Below are 15044 nucleotides of genomic sequence, written 5' to 3' on the forward strand. Positions count from 1 at the left end.
GTGGGTCTCTTAATCAATATATGAGTTGAAAAAATCAAATTATGAGATGTATCCAAAATTTTTATATTTTTTAATATGTTTGTTAAATTTATCTGACCATTATTTAAAAAATTATTAATGACCTCTTATCTTGATTTTTCAAGATATACATATCTCTCATCCCCTCAAGATAAATATATTTTGATCTCTATATATAAAAAAAAAAATGACGTCTATGTCTTCTAATGCACTTCAAAAAATTTAACAAATAATATAAAAATCTTATAATGCTTCCTAACTTTATCTTGACCATTCCATATCTTGGTCCGAAAACAATTCGAGCTTATCTTGATACTCTCTTATCTTGCTCATTTTAACAAATGCTACCTAAGTATATTGGGTACAAAAGTATTTTTCTGAAACAGAATCTAAAAAATACCTAAATTACATATTTAGATGTTTAGCAAGATTGTTAATTGAGATCTTTCAGTTCATTTTGTGTTGTGTATAAAGCATTTTGAATCCAGATAAATTTAGACAAAAGAGTTGAATGTTACCTAAGAATCTGGTAACTGTGTATGAATTTGAGACGGATGGAGTTGTGTTGATACTATAACTGCATCATAAATGATTTTCGTAACAAATCTGTGTCTGTCATTTGGTACTATAACTGTACTACTAGGTATACTCTTTAACACTTTTTTGCAGAAATTCTCAAATAATTTTCTCACTTTTGTTTATGTTTCTATTTTCAATGACTCATATGCTTGTGCTTGTTGGAGCACTTCGATTGATTTTGTAAGCATTTAAGATTTAAAACAAACCACAATCAAACTATCAAACATACAAGCGAATATAAAATATTTACGTGAAAAATTCAAATCGAGAAAAATCATGAGTAGAAAAAATAAAATATTACTATAAAAATATTGCTACAATAATAGTGATACAGTTGTGACAATTGAAATGTATTAGGTATCTATTTATAAATTTATCACTTATTTATAGATATATACAAAAAAATAATTAACATGTATAAATTTATATCTTGATTAAAAGATAAGCCCTTAAGATAAATCTTCAATTGTAGATGACGTCATAATCACAAATAAATTTAAAATTTCAATCACAGTCAATTCAAATTCTAAATCACAATTATAACATATTTCTTTCTAACTACCACGTTTCCTAATTGACTTACTTTCTCAAAGCTTCATAGTACATTTGGCTTATCTTGGTTCATATGGTTGTGGAGAATATAAAAATTTTTGGACTCACTTGTGAAATAAAAGAGACAAAGAGTGGGAGTAAGCACTCTCTTCTTTTCAAACAAAATTAAGCGCTTATGATTTTATTAATTTTGGAAATGGAATGATTAATGAAATAATTTCTTTTTTCTTTTTGTTATTTGAACCAATAAGAAATATCCATATAAGATAAAATTAATATAATATAAGTACTAAGATGATTGAATCTTGTGGCCAAAGAGATGGTGATCGGACCTCATGGTCGGAGAAGGGCGAATGTGGGAAAGAGAAAGTTCAGCAAAGAGATGGAGAGACTACAATTATGGAGGGATATGAGAAGATGGTGTTTGGAGAGAGAGGGAGAAACGGTGAACAAAGAGAGAGTTGAGAGACTTCTCGCTAGAGAGAGGTGGTGTGAAGAAAGAAAAGAAATGATAAGTCGCGAATGATTATAGAGAGGAAGCCATGAGAGAGAGAAAGCTTATGAGAACGTCATTTTATGAAGATTATTTATGAATATAACATTTCCATTATTTTAACTATTTTGAGATTTGTAATTTTGAGTAATTTTATTTGTGAAATGAAAATTTGATTTTCTCCTAATTTATCAAGCATATGGCTCCGTTGCGTTAGTGTTGAGTGACATCCGTTGTCCCAGTTGATGGCATCCCTGGTCCAACAGTTGCTAGCTCGACTGCATCATGCACTCAACCAGAAATATAAAAAACCAAAAACTAAAACTTTTTAAATGTCAAAAAGCGGATCATATTTAAGCGGAGGTTAACATTTGTTTTTCTTAAAAAAGATTATTTCTACAACTCAAACTCATAACCTACACCTATGTTGATTTGGTTCGTACCTAACTTCATTGTTACACTGATGAGGAGTTAATTTTTTTAAATCTTAATAAATTATATCTCTATTTTTTATCTTATATTAATATTTAATTTGAATAATTATGCACATTATGTATTATTGTCAGGATGATATGAAGAAATTGACATTTATCGAGTAATTGAAGATATTAAATAGTCAATCGGATGGCCAACGTTACTACTCAAAATCTAGTGCAATTGGGTTAACTATTTAATCGAGTCCAACCAAAGAAGGCCCAAGCATTTTAATTCCAAAAAAGGCCCAAACATTTTAATTCCAAGGAAGTCCCAAATCCAACATAAAGAAGACCCAAAACCCAACTTGTAAAAATCTATTTTTTTTTATTTTTTTTAAATATTTATTTTATGAGTGCTTCTTTATGTGTCTTTTAGCTAAAATTAATTTAACTTTAGATGTGTGAATACTCATTAGATATAATTATGTCTAGTTGAATAATTGAAATTGTGTGGTTTGTATTGTATCTTGTGGGCTATAAATAGTTCATTTGGTTGCACTTGTAAGTGTGATTATTATTCTTGAATCAAAATTTAGTTATTTTCTTAGATTTTCTTTTTAAGAATTGCTCTTGTTCTCTCTTCTTTTCTTTATTGTCTTTTCTTGTGATCTTACTTTCTTTCTTTCTTTCTTCTCTTGAATTCTTATGTCATTTATTGTTACTTTATTATCCACCACCTAAATAGCGGGTTAATTTTTGTCTTTAAATTTTTTCAATTTTAATTCACGTCTTTTTATTATCCATTGCCTAAATGATCGGTTAATTTTTGCTATTTTAATTCATGTCATTTAAATTCTATTATTTAAATTACACCATTTAAATTCCTGTCAATTAACTTTCAAATGGAGATGAGTAGCTAAATCCAATCTTGGGTTAAGGCAACTTAGGCAAAAACAGTGTCCAACGCCAATGATTCCCAAAGAAAGTTGCGCTTTAAATGAGTGACATTAATTTAAATTTCAGTATGAGTGTGTATTAATTATTGAGAAATTATTAGATTTGGATTGGAGCGTAAGTCTAACTTAGAGCTTTCATGTCACGCATGGGAGTTAACAGAATTGGAAACGCTATCATACTCAAACTTGGATGATTAATTTAGTTGTTTTGTGTTTTAATTGCAATTGAATTTATGGTAGTTGCTTAAATTAGAATCCCGCATATCATGTATGAAGATTGCTTAAACTAGAACTATCATCACCTCTAATTGCATTTAATAACAAACCCTCATATCTGAAATTAAATTAATGGTGCTAATCTTTTCTGCTAAAAATTGGGAATCAACGGGTTGATGCTGAAATTGTCTTAAGTCAAGTGCTATCCAATTTCATATTATCACATTTAGCATTTATTTCAACTTCTGCTTGCTTTATTTCCTAGTATTTGTTATCTAAAAATCTATAAAAATTTTTGTTGCCAATTCGTCCAAATGCATATGCACGTGTGTGACATTTTTTTCTTTTTGCCATAAATAAATCTCTCAGCGAATGATCTGGACTCATCCAGAAAATAAAAATTTAAATTTGGACTACAACTGCACTCGTATACTGATGAGTATAAACCTCTCACCAAAATAAGGAAAAAAATATAAAAATTTTATTATATTTTATTTATTATGTTTTAATTGCAGGGTGAGAGTGCAGCCATATACCCATGCTGATTTGGTCTTAGTTTAACCACTTATGATTTGGGTTCCTTTCGGATTATTGGGCTCATCAGCAGTCTTTAAAACATTCTGGGCCTAACTTAGGCCCAATTCAAATCTTTTAATTCTTACTCGGTCTATCATAAAATCAACCCCTCTTTGTAAATATTTTGGGCCTACTGAAGCTCACTACACTCATTATAAAACACTTGGACCTATTTTGAAGCCTAATTCATTTCTTAATTATATTTGGGCCTTTAAGCCCACTAGACTTATTTTAAACCTTAGCCCATTTGGAAACAAAAAAAAACCTTTTGGGCCTATCAAGCCCAATTTTCAACCTCTAAAATTAAAATTTCTCTAAAACTCCTGTAACACTATCTACCAGTTTTTTTATGCCTTAACTAATTAAAGGACATTTTTTCCTAACTGCAAACAAAAAAGTCACTCATAATTAGGACACAATTGATCTCTACTTTTGTCTTAGGGTGGGTGTTAGATGTATTGCATAAGTTTTAACTTATTATAACGGTTTAGATACCCTTGGTGTATTGGGTACATAAGTATTTTTCTCTCCAAAATGTATAGTGGCCATGAGACAACAAACGAGGTCTAAAAAACACCTAATTTACATGTTTAGATGTTTGGTAAGGTTGTTAATTGAACTTGTACTACTGCAGGTATATTCTTTGCTCTTTACAAAAATTCTCAAATACTCACCTTCGTTTATGTTTCTATTTTCGTTGGCTCATATCTTTGTGCTTGCTGGAGCACTTCGATTGATTTTGTTAGGATTTAGAATCGAAAACAAATCACAATCAAACCATTAAACATACGAATGAACATAAAAAATTTATGTGAAAAATTCAAATTGAGAAAAATCATGGGTAAAAAAAAATAAAATATAAGAAATATCTATATAGGTTAAAAATTAACATAATATAAGCACTAAGATGATCGGATTTCATGGCCAGAGAGATGGCGGTTGAACTGATAGTGATGTGCCCTAATGCTATATTTAAATGATGTTTAGTGGGCTTGTAATTAATACATTTGATGTATCTTTGTATCTAATTAATAAAAGACAAGTTTATCATCACTCATAAAATCTTCAATTTGTTATATGAATGAATTCCTAGATCTCCTATTTGAGAATCTGATTCTTAATATGTTAAGAATATGTGACATGATTTTCTGGTGACATGATTCTATGTGGTAGTCCATACTCGACTAATCGAAGTCCCCATCTGATAAATCTAAGGATCATGAATTATTTAAGAAATATGAGTTACTAATAGTAAGGGATGATAAGTCACATGTCATATGACATGGAGATGTCTCTAATAAACTTGTGGGTGGTTGTTAGAAAACAACTTACTGAATGTGATGCCGATGACTGATCATATGGCATTGTGGACAATAGTCTTGTCGTTAAGTTGCGATAGTGTAATTGATCCTTGGATTTGAACTAATTAATACAGTTGTCTTGTGTATTGATGTACAAGATTTGCCAATGTGTTGAATCATCTAATTGTAAGATAGAGAGGTTTATCTATGTGGTTCCATATTATTGGTATATGAAGGCAGATGTTTAGGGATAAGATCTGTCACCCTTGTCATTACTGATGGGGTGAACATCCTATGTGATCTACTACTAGTGTGACGGGAAAGTCTTGGTGAAAGCAGTATGATTAATTAGGGAAGTGTTTCCTAAAGTGTCATCTAGTCACACTAATAAGATTAGACACATAGTTACTGAATTTGTGAGTTTATCATTCCATGACTCTCGTTCAGTTAAGATGTTAGGTGATGAAAGGATTATAACACACAATAATCGTCAACTGTAATAGGTTTACTAGAAATGAGACTTCACCATCTTCTATATTGTCTTGAACATCTGTTAGGCGCTTCTCAGGACCTCTCGGATCATCATCGGGATATAAAAAAATTCTTATGATGGGTCAAGGTGTTTTGGCCAGTGACAAACATGTTTTGGTGTTATCTATTTACTAATGGGGTAGTAAGCCTAAAAAGTCACACATTATATAGTGTAGTACTTGATATCGGCACTATGTACTTATTGTGTTTCGGACATCATTAATAGTTGATGATAGTTTTGGATGTGTCATTAAGTGTTAATGACATTGGTTTGTTGATAGTTAATGAGCCGGTACATCGTAGAGTTGACTGCTTCATTTAGATAGTTGACTACCATGAGAGTCGACTCCTTGAGACTATTAGTCGACTCGACAATTGACTCCCAATAGCGACAGTCAACCCCTTGGAACCCATAGTCGACTCCCACACTGCCCCAGCCAATTTTGAGTGTGGTTCACGTTGAACAAAAATGGAAGGGTGGTGGGGGTGGCTTCTAGAAGAAAATTGGACTAGAAAAATTGGAACATAAGTGTTCTTGGTCGCTTTTGCTTCTTTGTTCCTCTTTTTTTTTTTGTCTTCTTGCATTTCTGCTTCTGATTAATTTCAGGTGCATGAGTGTCACATGTGGTGAGACACACAAGTGTCGAGGGTCACAGGTGCCAGTGAATCAAAACCCTCAAGCTAGCAAGGGACGAGGGTCACGTAGTGGTAACGGGAAGCTCACTAAGTGTGGATGGACTAGGCCTACCACAACTTGAGGTAGAATCGATCTTAGTATAAAAACAATTACTATACTCCAACCTGACATCAGGTTACAGATATGTCATTTATTATATTTCATAAGATGAAATAACGTATTCTTAAATACCCAATTTGTGTGTGGGGTGTGTATTTATGTATTCTACTGCGTATATTTGATGTGTAAATTTTTTTTAATTTACCTGCACCACCATAAATGTAATCCAACACGAACCTCATGGTTGGAGAGAAGCAACCGGGGGAAGAAAAAGTTTTGCAAAGAGAAGGAGAGACGATGATTACTGAGGGATATAAGGAGATGGTGGTCGAAGAGACTGGAGAAGCAGTGAATAAAGAGGGAGCTAAGGAGACTTTTTGTAGCTGGAGAGAGGCAGCATGAAGACAAAGGGAGGAAGCCGAGGAGATGAGGATAGCTGTGAATGGTGACAGAGATGCAAAGATGAGACACTAGTGATTGTTGACAAATAGCTAGAGAAAGAGAGAGAGAGAGAGCTGAGAAGATGCAACCATAAATAGAGAGGTAATTGATGAGACACAGCTAGAGAAAGAGGAGTTGAGTAGATGCTGGAATTGACCGGAGACAACATTGAATCTGAGAAAACACAACTAGAGAAAAAGTAAGAGTTAAGGAAACACAGTCAGAGAGAGATAGGGAGCTGAGAAGATGCCAAAGTTGACTAGAGAAAGAAATGGGGAGCTGAGAAGATGCAGAGAGCTAGAGATGGAGGGAGCATGGAAGTTTTGAAATTTATGTATTAATTAAAACATTTTACAGTAGTTGTATGTGTGTATATGTATTAAATGGTTAGAACTTATCTTAAATGGTGCTCTTTGCCACATATGACATGACGCCTTCTTATTGGCTTGGTCCATGAGTGGGGTCATGGATCAAGTTTAACATAAAACTTCTCTTTTTGACGTGCACTAGGAAGAAGGAGGAAATGAGTGCTATTCTATGCTAAACCTAATCCACCAACCCCACTTGTGGACTGGGCCAATAGGGGAGCGCCACGTCTCTTGTGGCAAAAAACCCTTACCCCATTTGCTCTTCCTATGCTTATATATATATATATATATATTTCTAAAAAAAATATTGTGGTAGATAACACCATTTAATTTTTCATAGTTGCAAAAAATTTTCAAACACTGAGATTCCTCCACTTTCTCTTTCTCTTTTCAGTGTCTCATGCATTTGTCTGGATCTCTTTCAGCTTTTCCTATGCATTCTCTAACATCTTTTGTCTCTATTTGACATCTCCTACATCTTTTTCGGTATCTCCTATCTCTATCAGGCATCGCTTGCGTCTCCTTCAGTATCCATCCTCAACTACATCCCTTCGTTTTCCTAGTTAATCATTCTTGGATTCTTTCTGCCAACATTGTTGTCTATTACAAGGAAAATAGAATTTTGATTCAAGGGGTAATTTTCTTCATTTTCTAGTACCTCTGCTAATATTGATTTTTAGTAGGCATATTAAATTCAAAGTATCAAACTTCAAGTTGTGAAGATGTCATTTGCCATGATAGTGATGAACATAAAAATGTGGATATAGAAAATAATTAAAAATGTGATGAAGATAGAAATGTGAATGAGGTAAGGTGTCAAAGTCACATATTGTTTGTTAATAAGGTAATGGGGATTATTGATGATTTGATTTCACTTAGTTAGCAAGGTGAAGAGGGAAGAGATATTGTGTTAGGGCCACTTCAAGAAGGCATGTGAAAGTAGAGGAGTATTTAAGTTCCTTATACATAAATGCTTATTCCTTTATTGAAGATAATTAAGGCAAAAGAGTATCATGTAGTGGTATAGTTGAAGAAGATAATATTTTAGTTGAACAAGACAATATTTTATCTGAAGAGCCTATTATGAACCCTTGCAAAATAAAAATAAAAGGTGCACCAAATCAAAAGTCAAATAGTCATTGGGAGAAGTGACAAAACAAGACATTAACTACAACTCATTAAAGTATATGTTTTGTTGAATTTCTTTTTTCAATATGTTTACATCTAAACTATTCATTTATCTCAGGGCCGAACCTTTTATGAGGCCTGTGAGGCAGTTGCCTCAGGGCCCATGAAAATTTATGTATTTGGGGGCCCATATATTGGAACCCCCATTTTTTGCTAAAGGCCCAGCCGCCTAGCCCCGTCGCCACGGTTTACCCCCTCCCCCTCAAAGCTTCGCGGTCGCCCCTGCCCTTCTTCCTTCTCGTTCTCGTTTTCGCTACCTTCTCTCTCTCAATCGCTTTGTAACTCCCACCGTCGTCCTCATCTTCATGCCTCCCCTTCGCCGGCTTGTCCTCGCCATCGATCAGTGGCTCGCCTTCGGTCTCGCCTCTCGCTGCTTCTTTCTCATTTCGCTGCTCCGTCAGATCGTCGCCCTTCGCCCTCGCTTCTTTCTCGCCTCTTGCTACTCTGTAATATCCCAAAATTTTGGAAATGATAATAAATATCAATTTCGGTATTTGAGGATTTAAGGTAATCAAATAATAGTAAAAATAATAATAATGGTAATAGTCATAATAATAACAATAATAGGGATAATGCTAATAATAATAAATGTGTAAATTATGTTAACTTAACTTAAATTAATGAATTAATATATAAATACATATATATATTACTAATGATAATAGAGATAATAATATAATCATAATAATAATAAAAGAGTTAAGAAAATTAACTTAAATTAAATTAAATTAATTAATATTGTTATATTTTTGTGGTTGTGCGCGAGTGCTTGGGGGTTAAGTTTTGGGGAAATTCTATTTGCAATCATAAGTTTTGCTCTCCGCAACCCACTTTTAATATTCCTAAAATACCCTGAGATAAAATCTCATATTTACCCTTCATTTAAATCTTTACACTCAACCACCCACCATTACTCTTTCAAGCGCGTGCACGTACTTTCTCACCCACCATCGCCATAGCTCACCACACCTGAACACCTTTACTCACCCACACTGCGCAACCATTATTATTCAATATCAAGTATTGCACAACAACTATTATTCAACATCGAAGATTGCTAAGCACATTTCTGCTCGTCATAGGCAAGTTAAGCATGGAAGATTATTATAGACAAATGTTTACAGAGTTTTACAAAGAAAATAATAACTATTCCTGTTCCAACGAGAAACAAGATGATGAAATCCATGAGGTATTTGAAAATTTGTTGTATTTCTAATTTTATTTATCATCAACAGGCGAGAACTAGGAGTTGAGACACTTGGAGTGTCTACCAGAGAAGGATCCCCTGAATCCTTGGATTCAAGGGAGTTGATACCTCCCGAATTGAAGGATTCGGGGACTCCTTTAGTATCCTAACCGAAGGATTCGGGAACTCGAGGATGCCTCGAATCCTTTGGTTCGGGGGAGTCAAGTAGTCCCGAATCCAACGATTCAGGATATTTCATTGCTTCAAATTATTTATGTTTTTTATTTACATATTTTTATTCATTTCAATAGTTGTTTGATGCTATTGAACCATTTACTAACAATCAGGTATCATATATTATTCAACTTTCATTTAATTATTATTTGAACAATGTTTTCAAATTGTTTATGTTTTTTATTTACATAATTTTTTTTTTCATTTCAACAGTCATTTAATGTTATTCAACTGTTTACTACAAATGAGGTAACGTAAATTATTAATATTTCTAAAACACACAAATTATTAATATTTCTAAAACACAAATTCTCATTATTTATCTGGACAATTACACTAAACACACACAAATTATTAATATTTTTTAAAAACAAATTCTCATAGGTTGCATTATTTAGGATTAATTAAAAAATTAAGATAATACACAATTTGTGTTTAATATTAATTAAAAAATAATAATATAGCGGTCTGAACCTCGCGATTCGGGAAACCCTTAATCCCCCAAACAACGAGATTCGGGGGGTTAGGGGTTCCTCGAACCTCGTTGTTCGGGGGATAAGTGGTTCCCTGAACCCCACGGTTCGGGGAACCCCTAATTCCCCGAACAATGAGATTCGGGGGGTTAGGGGTTCCCCGAACCTCGTTATTTGGGGGGTGAGGGGTTCCCCGAACCCAGCAGTTCGAGGAACCCCTCACCCCCAAAACAACAAGTTTCGGGGGGTTTGAGGTTCCCCGAACTCAGGGTTAATCCATAAATTCGAAAAAAATTAATTCTCCCGAACCCATGAATTCAGAAAAAATCAATTCTCCCGAACCTATAAATTCGCGTGGTAACCACCCTATAAATTATATTTTATTAATGGGTTTATTGTTAATGGATTGAGTTAAACAGTGAAGTCATAGTGTCGTTCATTTCGACCATCACAGAGCTTCGTATCGCTCCGCTTCCCTTAAGAATGATGCCGAACCCGTTGGAGCTAGGTTCTTAGAAAATGATATGGTTTAGATTATAGAAATATGATAAGAGTTTGTTTTGCATGTTGAGATGGTTTTATGAAAATTAGAAGAAATGAGATCAGGTATGGTATATTAATGGTTATGTTACGAGTGGATGAGATGTCATGGGAATAGCTTAATAAATGTTAAGTTGGAAGTGTATAAGTTTGATGTTGTCAGTAAGTGTGTCTAAGGGTATGGGGTACAAAGCCACTGACTGTCGACCATGGGTCGTGGCAGTTGATGGCTGGATGTATGAACGTCAGTCATCGGTTGTTACGATAAGCGCTAGACGGCTAGAAGAACTGGTACTCCAAATTCCCGCATTAGTTTGTGCATAGCATGATGTGTGTGCTACAGGGGGCTGGGTTGCATTCACTTGGGGACATGCTTTGTGTGTGATGGGATGTGTGAGTATTTGCACGACCCGGTTGGTTTAAGAGCCAATTTGGGTACTCTAGATGAACATGTGCATTTAGAGCATGTCGCATGTGTGTATTTTTATGTGGGTGTAGCAGGGCCTGATGCTTGGTTTATGGGGGTCTTGTCATCGCGTTTATGCTACAGAAGCCATTGCATTTTATATGTGTGCAATGCATGGTTCTATTGTTACTGCTATTCTGAGCGGGAGTATCGTGCCAGGTGTCGGGAGTATCGACTCAGTGAGCTTCGGCTCGGCTTAGATATTAGCTCGGGGTTAGCCTAAGGGAAGATCAAGATCGCAGAAGTATATGACAATGTGATGAATGACAAGAAGAACATATGAGGGTATGATGGGTATCGGGAAAAGCATATAATGAGTATCAGGAAAAGCTGACTAATGTCAGGAAAAGGCAAGTCTTTATGGATAATGATATGGTAGCCTATGTTAGATGCAATAGGTTTGTATGCTGGACCTGGGTGCCAATGTGTGACTTATGTAGGCCCCTGGTTCCTTATGTGTTGTTAACCTTATGTTATGCATGTAGAGGTAAGGCAGGTATGGATCATGACATGGCATGAATTGCATGGGGTGTCATGGGAAGAGTCCTATCCTAAACCCTTAGCCTTTCTTTCTAAAGCTTGCTGAGTCTTGTGACTCATGTTTGCTTTCCATCATTCCAGGTAAGAGAAACGCTTGTGATATCAGGTACGTTTAGCGGGGTTTTGGTCTATGCCGTCGTGTCATGGTAGCAAGTGTAGGGCTCTCTCGAAACTAGATCCTGAGTGTCATTGTAGTTGTGTTAAGGTTAATGTTTACGTTTTTTTGAGATTGATGTATGTTATGTAAGCCCAGGTAGGCCCAAGTGATGAATAGTTTTGTAAAGACGATTATGAGATGTTATAATTAAAGAAAGATTATGATTTATATAAGGGTTGCTTGTGAGTTGTAGTTGTGTTATTGTTTGGTATCATTTTAGTAATGACCCTCTCACGGATCCTCTATGCTAACAGGGGCTCCAAGAGGCGGGCTGTTACATGCTCGGTCGGCAGTTGCTAGCCTTCGTGGCTAGTCACCGGTGGCTCGTTGCCTCGCTCTCTCTCAATTGCTCCAGGTGGCTCGCCTTCGCTCTCGCCTCTTGCTGCTTTTCTCTTCTTTCGCTGCTTCGTGACGTCGGATCGTCGCCCTTCACCCTCGCTTTCTCGCTTTTTTCTACTCAGTCGGCGATCGCTCGCCCTCGTGGCCGGTCACCGGTGGCTCGCTGCCTTGCTCTCAGTCGCTCCAGCCTCCAGATCTTGCTGCCTCAGATTCGATCCTTGAAGCAGATATGCTTCTCTAGAATCTAGGTCTACTTAGTGCTTAGCTTCAACTGGTTAGTTTCTCATTCATAAATCATTTTCATTTTGTTTCGTATGTGATAAATTGGGAGATTTGGATTATTTGATAGGTTGCCTATGTATATTTTATTGATGTTGGCTGAATCTGGTAAAAGAAAATTTAATTTTATTGATGTCTCATTTTGTTTATATACATGATAATTGTTTTATTCTTAGAAATTGTAATTAGAGTATAAAGATGCCTGGTTCATTTTATTCTTCTTCTTATTATTACAAGTCTAGATAAAAATTAAGTTTAACATTATTATTGCTTAAGTGTGTCGTGTAATGTCATAATATTTTTTTCCTTTTGACTTTTGTTAGGTTTAGGCAATAGTCACAAATTATGCCTCCCAAACATATGTCTGAAGCTCAAAAAAGAAAAAGGAAACAGAAGGAAGAAGCATTAGTTCAACATCAAGCTGGTGATATGTTTAAATACTTTAATAGCAGTAAAATAACACAGAGAAAAGAAATAGTTGAAAACTTAGATGAAACTTCAGTAAAGGAACAAGAAACTTGGAATGATAACGTCAATGAACAAGGAGACTTAGTTGATGAATTGAATGGAGACAAAGATGATTACGTTGATGTCAATGAATTAAACGAGAAAGAAGAAGACAATATTCAACATAAAGATTCATTGATTAATTTTTATGATCTAGGGTGTTGGGATAAAATTGACCAAAATATGAGAGATTTGTTAGTAGAGAGGGGTCCAAAAAGAGTTGATGGAGTCTTATTTCCTAAAGATAGTAGTGGTAGGCATTTTGAATTATCACAATATAAGCGAGTATTGCTCAATGAAGAAACAAATGATAGGAGATGCCTAGTATATTCAGTTCATTTGGACAAGATTTTTTGCTTTTGCTGTAAGTTGTTCAAGACTCAAAAAACAATGAGTAAAATTGGTCCGTTGGGAAATGAAGGATTCAGAGATTGGCATAATATGGGTCGGGGTCTTAAAAATCATGAAGCAAGTAAGGAGCATATAGATTACATGACTAGGTTGATTGAATTAGAAACAAGACTGAGTAAAAATAAAACAATTGATCAAAGTATGCAGATTGAAATCAATAAAGAAAGAGAACACTGGAGACAAGTGTTGAAAAGGATAATAGCTGTTGTGCAAAGATTGGAAAAAAATAACTTGGCATTTCGAGAAGATTGTGAGAAGCTTTATGTGGAAAATAATGGTCTTTTTTTGCAAATGATTGAAATGATTGCTGAGTTTGATCCGATTATGAAAGAGCACATTCGACTTATTCAAGCACATGAGACTCATTATACATATTTGGGCCCCAAAATTCAAAATGAATTGATACAAATGTTGGCAAATGAGGTAAAAAGTTCAATTCTTAGAAAAGTTAAACAAGCAAAATATTTTTTGGTCATATTAGATTGTATGCCAGATGCTAGTCATGAGGAGCAAATGTCTCTTGTAATACGATGTGTGGATTATTTAGCAAACTCTGTAATGGTAGAAGAATATTAGATAGAATTTTTGAAAGTTGATGATACATCAGAGCTTAGACTTTTTATTGAGCTTAAAAACATGTTGACCAATCTTGAGCTGAACATTGATGATATAAGAGGTCAGGGGTATGACAATGGGTCTAATATGAAAGGGAAGCATAAAGGTGTACATACAAGATTACTTGAAATAAATCCGAGAGCTTTTTATACTTCGTGTGGTTGTCATAGTCTTAATTTGACTTTATTTGATATGACAAATTGTTGTCCTAAAGCTATGTCATTTTTTGGAGTGATACAACGCATCTATACATCGTTTTCTTCATCTACCAAGCGATGAAAAATTTTCAAAGATCGTGTGAAATGTCTTACACTTAAGCCATTGTCACAAATACGTTGGGAAAGTCATGTTGAAAGTGTTGGGCCTATAAAAGAGCAAACTGTACAAATAATAGATGCTTTATGACTTGGTAGATACTAATAAAGATCTTAAAACAAAGAGCGAAGTTGAGTCTTTAGCAACATATGAACTTCAGAATTTTGAGTTCTTGCTTGGCATGGTAATTTGGTACAAGTTATTGCGTGCAATCAACACTGTAAGTAAATTCCTTCAAGCTGAAAATATGGATATTGATGTTGCTATCAATCTTTTAGAATGACTTCTTTTGTTTCTTGATAACTATAGAGAATCTGGGTTTGATAAGGCCATGATTGAAGTGAAACAAATAGCAAATGAAATGGGAGTTGAAGCTGTATTTCGAAAAAAACGCATGATTTGAATAAAGAAACAGTTTGATGAGGATGGCAGTGATGAGATAACACAATCAACAGAAGATTCTTTTAGAGTAAATTATTTTCTCTTCATAATTGATCGAGCTCGTTCTTCATTTCAAACTAGATTTGAACAATTTAAAAAATATGAGGAAACATTTGGATTTCTGTTTAATTTGGAGAGTTTGAAGTGTGCTGATGATGATACTTTATTGG

This window comes from Diospyros lotus, chromosome 15, assembly GCF_014633365.1.
Source record: "Diospyros lotus cultivar Yz01 chromosome 15, ASM1463336v1, whole genome shotgun sequence".
Lineage (NCBI taxonomy): Eukaryota > Viridiplantae > Streptophyta > Magnoliopsida > Ericales > Ebenaceae > Diospyros > Diospyros lotus.